Source organism: Triturus cristatus, chromosome 4_1, assembly GCF_964204655.1.
Source record: "Triturus cristatus chromosome 4_1, aTriCri1.1, whole genome shotgun sequence".
Taxonomy (NCBI): Eukaryota; Metazoa; Chordata; class Amphibia; order Caudata; family Salamandridae; genus Triturus; species Triturus cristatus.
Window position 1 is genome coordinate 133,298,204 of NC_140585.1, and position 7,500 is coordinate 133,305,703.

At 39.5% G+C, this 7,500-nt stretch overlaps 1 non-coding gene across 1 annotated transcript; it reads right to left on the reverse strand.

Annotated features, from left to right (window-relative positions):
* Positions 1 to 4,758: 4,758 nt before the first annotated feature.
* TRNAR-UCG (transfer RNA arginine (anticodon UCG)) lies at positions 4,759 to 4,831 on the reverse strand. The gene has a single exon. It is a non-coding gene; the product is annotated as a tRNA-Arg (tRNA).
* Between the last annotated feature and the right edge of the window lie 2,669 nt (positions 4,832 to 7,500).

The window sequence follows — 7,500 nt, forward strand, 5'->3', positions numbered from 1 at the left end:
ACGAAGGGACTCGAACCCTCAATCTTCTGATCCAAAGTCAGACGCCTTATCCATTAGGCCACACGGTCATCCGTTCACCTGAGATGATTTTTATCATGTAGGTGGTATGCATGGATGGAGAACATATTATTGAAAGGTATTCAGGTTTACATCCCATAGTGTTCTTTCAGCTCTTTTCGCTGGAAGCACTTTTTTGGAATCTATATATTGAGAATTTTATGAGTACGATATGCTTTTGTTTTCCTTTTTGCATACAAACCTCTTTCCTCATGAGTTTAAAGCTCATTTGTATGCTCTACATAGCTCTGGACGTTTCCAGACGTGGAGTGAAACTGTTTTGAAAGTAGTACAAATTACTCCTTCCTGCATATGCTAATTTTTCACACTCACATAGTTTGTATAAGTTTTATGAATCCTGGCTTGACCTATTCAAGTAGCTGAAAGCCTGTCACCACCTCTAGAAGCAAGATTCACACCAATCCAATTCAAATCATTTTTTCCAAAGGAATATGTTCTGGCCGGTCGAAAATGCATCTCACAAAAATAGGCATTTAATAATCTACTTAGCAGTTTCAGAACACTAAAATGACTGTGAAGTGTACACAAGTAAAATGGGACAGTTTCAAAGTACCTAATCCCTCATAAACTTCCGAGAGGAAGCATGTAATAAATCTACCTAATTTTCTGGAAAAGAAAGAGGGAGGATTTTTGTTATCACCTCAGATGGGACTTGAACCCACAATCCCTGGCTTAGGAGGCCAGTGCCTTATCCATTAGGCCACTGAGACACACATGCATAGCTCTTTTCTAGAGGCATTATTTAAATGTATTCTATGGTCAGACACCGGTGTGTGCACACAGGGCATTTCTCAGTTCTCTCTATAAGTAAACTTCCCATTTTCATCCTCTTCCATCCCCGACTTTAACGCTATCTTCTATGCTATAATGGAGACTTTGCAATTTTAGCAAGTGGAGAGAAATTGGAGAACCACTTTCGACTCCACACTTCTTCTTCACTTACTTCTTTTCTCAATATACTGGGCTTAGAAAATGGTATCAAGCCATCCTTATCATCAGTAGGACACGGAAAGAGGCACTAAGTCTCCTAACCAAGTTCAACCACACTCTGCAACTTAACCATTGCACTACAAATTAGGCAACGGGGGCATCAGCAAAGGCAGCCAATGTGCCGATCCTTTATACATTTTGTGTAGTACTTTTCTTACTCGGAGGCAAAATCAGCACTTTAACTGCCCAAATCATACAGATTTTACACATGTACCACTCTATGCAGACATAGGCACACACCTTGCAGTTCTTCTACACACACTTAAGCTAAAAACCCATTCTGTCACGTCAAAATTCTGCAAACCTATTACATATTCAGTGCGTCGGCATAGAAGCACTTTTTAATGCCACTAAAATGCACAAGTAGTTAGACTGAAGATGCAACCTGAATGAGTTTACAGTATGTACTCCACTTTATTAATGATTAGTAATGAGAAAGTGAGGACTACAAGAGTATTGGAAAATACTTTTTTCACTCTGAATGTAAAGCAGATTGTGTGACCATTGGCCAAAAACGACCACGAAGGGACTCGAACCCTCAATCTTCTGATCCAAAGTCAGACGCCTTATCCATTAGGCCACACGGTCATCCGTTCACCTGAGATGATTTTTATCATGTAGGTGGTATGCATGGATGGAGAACATATTATTGAAAGGTATTCAGGTTTACATCCCATAGTGTTCTTTCAGCTCTTTTCGCTGGAAGCACTTTTTTGGAATCTATATATTGAGAATTTTATGAGTACGATATGCTTTTGTTTTCCTTTTTGCATACAAACCTCTTTCCTCATGAGTTTAAAGCTCATTTGTATGCTCTACATAGCTCTGGACGTTTCCAGACGTGGAGTGAAACTGTTTTGAAAGTAGTACAAATTACTCCTTCCTGCATATGCTAATTTTTCACACTCACATAGTTTGTATAAGTTTTATGAATCCTGGCTTGACCTATTCAAGTAGCTGAAAGCCTGTCACCACCTCTAGAAGCAAGATTCACACCAATCCAATTCAAATCATTTTTTCCAAAGGAATATGTTCTGGCCGGTCGAAAATGCATCTCACAAAAATAGGCATTTAATAATCTACTTAGCAGTTTCAGAACACTAAAATGACTGTGAAGTGTACACAAGTAAAATGGGACAGTTTCAAAGTACCTAATCCCTCATAAACTTCCGAGAGGAAGCATGTAATAAATCTACCTAATTTTCTGGAAAAGAAAGAGGGAGGATTTTTGTTATCACCTCAGATGGGACTTGAACCCACAATCCCTGGCTTAGGAGGCCAGTGCCTTATCCATTAGGCCACTGAGACACACATGCATAGCTCTTTTCTAGAGGCATTATTTAAATGTATTCTATGGTCAGACACCGGTGTGTGCACACAGGGCATTTCTCAGTTCTCTCTATAAGTAAACTTCCCATTTTCATCCTCTTCCATCCCCGACTTTAACGCTATCTTCTATGCTATAATGGAGACTTTGCAATTTTAGCAAGTGGAGAGAAATTGGAGAACCACTTTCGACTCCACACTTCTTCTTCACTTACTTCTTTTCTCAATATACTGGGCTTAGAAAATGGTATCAAGCCATCCTTATCATCAGTAGGACACGGAAAGAGGCACTAAGTCTCCTAACCAAGTTCAACCACACTCTGCAACTTAACCATTGCACTACAAATTAGGCAACGGGGGCATCAGCAAAGGCAGCCAATGTGCCGATCCTTTATACATTTTGTGTAGTACTTTTCTTACTCGGAGGCAAAATCAGCACTTTAACTGCCCAAATCATACAGATTTTACACATGTACCACTCTATGCACACATAGGCACACACCTTTCAGTTCTTCTACACACACTTAAGCTAAAAACCCATTCTGTCACGTCAAAATTCTGCAAACCTATTACATATTCAGTGCGTCGGCATAGAAGCACTTTTTAATGCCACTAAAATGCACAAGTAGTTAGACTGAAGATGCAATCTGAATGAGTTTACAGTATGTACTCCACTTTATTATTGATTAGTAATGAGAAAGTGAGGACTACAAGAGTATTGGAAAATACTTTTTCCACTCTGAATGTAAAGCAGATTGTGTGACCATTGGCCAAAAACGACCACGAAGAGACTCGAACCCTCAATCTTCTGATCCGAAGTCAGACGCCTTATCCATTAGGCCACGCGGTCATCGTCCACCTGAGATGATTTTTATCATGTAGGTGGTATGCATGGATGGAGAACATATTATTGAAAGGTATTCAGGTTTACATCCCATAGTGTTCTTTCAGCTCTTTTCGCTGGAAGCACTTTTTTGGAATCTATATATTGAGAATTTTATGAGTACGATATGCTTTTGTTTTCCTTTTTCCATACAAACCTCTTTCCTCATGATTTTAAAGCTCATTTGTATGCTCTACATAGCTCTGGAAGTTTCCAGACGTGGAGTGAAACTGTTTTGAAAGTAGTACAAATTGCTCCTTCCTGCATATGCTAATTTTTCACACTCACATAGGTTGTATAAGTTTTATGAATCCTGGCTTGACCTATTCAAGTAGCTGAAAGCCTGTCACCACCTCTCGAAACAAGATTCACACCAATCCAATTCATATCATTTTTTCCAAAGGAATATGTTCTGGCCGGTCGAAAATGCATCTCACAAAAATAGGCATTTAAAAATCTACTTTGCAGTTTCAGAACACTAACATGACTGTGAAGTGTACACAAGTAAAATGGGACCGTTTCAAAGTACCTAATCCCTCATAAACTTCTGAGAGGAAGCATGTAATAAATCTACCTAATTTTCTGGAAAAGAAAGAGGGAGGATTTTTGTTATCACCTCCGATGGGCCTTGAACCCACAATCCCTGGCTTAGAAGGCCAGTGCCTTATCCATTAGGCCACTGAGGCACAAATGCATAGCTCTTTTCTAGAGGCATTATTTAAATGTATTCTATGGTCAGACACCGGTGTGTGCACACAGGGCATTTCTCAGTTCTCTCTATAAGTAAACTTCCCATTTTCATCCTCTTCCATCCCCGACTTTAACGCTATCTTCTATGCTATAATGGAGACTTTGCAATTTTAGCAAGTGGAGAGAAATTGGAGAACCACTTTCGACTCCACACTTCTTCTTCACTTACTTCTTTTCTCAATATACTGGGCTTAGAAAATGGTATCAAGCCATCCTTATCATCAGTAGGACACGGAAAGAGGCACTAAGTCTCCTAACCAAGTTCAACCACACTCTGCAACTTAACCATTGCACTACAAATTAGGCAACGGGGGCATCAGCAAAGGCAGCCAATGTGCCGATCCTTTATACATTTTGTGTAGTACTTTTCTTACTCGGAGGCAAAATCAGCACTTTAACTGCCCAAATCATACAGATTTTACACATGTACCACTCTATGCACACATAGGCACACACCTTGCAGTTCTTCTACACACACTTAAGCTAAAAACCCATTCTGTCACGTCAAAATTCTGCAAACCTATTACATATTCAGTGCGTCGGCATAGAAGCACTTTTTAATGCCACTAAAATGCACAAGTAGTTAGACTGAAGATGCAACCTGAATGAGTTTACAGTATGTACTCCACTTTATTAATGATTAGTAATGAGAAAGTGAGGACTACAAGAATATTGGAAAATACTTTTTCCACTCTGAATGTAAAGCAGATTGTGTGATCATTGGCCAAAAATGACCACGAAGGGACTCGAACCCTCAATCTTCTGATCCGAAGTCAGACGCCTTATCCATTTGGCCACGCGGTCATCCGTTCACCTGAGATGATTTTTATCATGTAGGTGGTATGCATGGATGGAGAACATATTATTGAAAGGTATTCAGGTTTACATCCCATAGTGTTCTTTCAGCTCTTTTCGCTGGAAGCACTTTTTTGGAATCTATATATTGAGAATTTTATGAGTACGATATGCTTTTGTTTTCCTTTTTGCATACAAACCTCTTTCCTCATGAGTTTAAAGCTCATTTGTATGCTCTACATAGCTCTGGACGTTTCCAGACGTGGAGTGAAACTGTTTTGAAAGTAGTACAAATTGCTCCTTCCTGCATATGCTAATTTTTCACACTCACATAGGTTGTATAAGTTTTATGAATCCTGGCTTGACCTATTCAAGTAGCTGAAAGCCTGTCACCACCTCTAGAAACAAGATTCACACCAATCCAAATCATATCATTTTTTCCAAAGGAATATGTTCTGGCCGGTCGAAAATGCATCTCACAAAAATAGGCATTTAAAAATCTACTTTGCAGTTTCAGAACACTAACATGACTGTGAAGTGTACACAAGTAAAATGGGACAGTTTCAAAGTACCTAATCCCTCATAAACTTCCGAGAGGAAGCATGTAATAAATCTACCTAATTTTCTGGAAGAGAAAGAGGGAGCATTTTTGTTATCACCTCAGATGGGACTCGAACCCACAATCCCTTGCTTAGGAGGCCAGTGCCTTATCCATTAGGCCACTGAGACACACATGCATAGCTCTTTTCTAGAGGCATTATTTAAATGTATTCTATGGTCAGACACCGGTGTGTGCACACAGGGCATTTCTCACTTCTCTCTATAAGTAAACTTCTCATTTTCATACTCTTCCATCCCCGACTTTAACGCTCTCTTCTATGCTATAATGGAGACTTTGCAATTTTAGCAAGTGGAGAGAAATTGGAGAACCACTTTCGACTCCACACTTCTTCTTCACTTACTTCTTTTCTCAATATACTGGGCTTAGAAAATGGTATCAAGCCATCCTTATCATCAGTAGGACACGGAAAGAGGCACTAAGTCTCCTAACCAAGTTCAACCACACTCTGCAACTTAACCATTGCACTACAAATTAGGCAACGGGGGCATCAGCAAAGGCAGCCAATGTGCCGATCCTTTATACATTTTGTGTAGTACTTTTCTTACTCGGAGGCAAAATCAGCACTTTAACTGCCCAAATCATACAGATTTTACACATGTACCACTCTATGCAGACATAGGCACACACCTTGCAGTTCTTCTACACACACTTAAGCTAAAAACCCATTCTGTCACGTCAAAATTCTGCAAACCTATTACATATTCAGTGCGTCGGCATAGAAGCACTTTTTAATGCCACTAAAATGCACAAGTAGTTAGACTGAAGATGCAACCTGAATGAGTTTACAGTATGTACTCCACTTTATTAATGATTAGTAATGAGAAAGTGAGGACTACAAGAGTATTGGAAAATACTTTTTTCACTCTGAATGTAAAGCAGATTGTGTGACCATTGGCCAAAAACGACCACGAAGGGACTCGAACCCTCAATCTTCTGATCCAAAGTCAGACGCCTTATCCATTAGGCCACGCGGTCATCCGTTCACCTGAGATGATTTTTATCATGTAGGTGGTATGCATGGATGGAGAACATATTATTGAAAGGTATTCAGGTTTACATCCCATAGTGTTCTTTCAGCTCTTTTCGCTGGAAGCACTTTTTTGGAATCTATATATTGAGAATTTTATGAGTACGATATGCTTTTGTTTTCCTTTTTGCATACAAACCTCTTTCCTCATGAGTTTAAAGCTCATTTGTATGCTCTACATAGCTCTGGACGTTTCCAGACGTGGAGTGAAACTGTTTTGAAAGTAGTACAAATTACTCCTTCCTGCATATGCTAATTTTTCACACTCACATAGTTTGTATAAGTTTTATGAATCCTGGCTTGACCTATTCAAGTAGCTGAAAGCCTGTCACCACCTCTAGAAGCAAGATTCACACCAATCCAATTCAAATCATTTTTTCCAAAGGAATATGTTCTGGCCGGTCGAAAATGCATCTCCCAAAAATAGGCATTTAATAATCTACTTTGCAGTTTCAGAACACTAAAATGACTGTGAAGTGTACACAAGTAAAATGGGACAGTTTCAAAGTACCTAATCCCTCATAAACTTCCGAGAGGAAGCATGTAATAAATCTACCTAATTTTCTGGAAAAGAAAGAGGGAGGATTTTTGTTATCACCTCAGATGGGACTCGAACCCACAATCCCTGGTTTAGGAGGCCAGTGCCTTATCCATTAGGCCACTGAGACACACATGCATAGCTCTTTTCTAGAGGCATTATTTAAATGTATTCTATGGTCAGACACCGGTGTGTGCACACAGGGCATTTCTCAGTTCTCTCTATAAGTAAACTTCCCATTTTCATCCTCTTCCATCCCCGACTTTAACGCTATCTTCTATGCTATAATGGAGACTTTGCAATTTTAGCAAGTGGAGAGAAATTGGAGAACCACTTTCGACTCCACACTTCTTCTTCACTTACTTCTTTTCTCAATATACTGGGCTTAGAAAATGGTATCAAGCCATCCTTATCATCAGTAGGACACGGAAAGAGGCACTAAGTCTCCTAACCAAGTTCAACCACACTCTGCAACTTAACCATTGCACTAC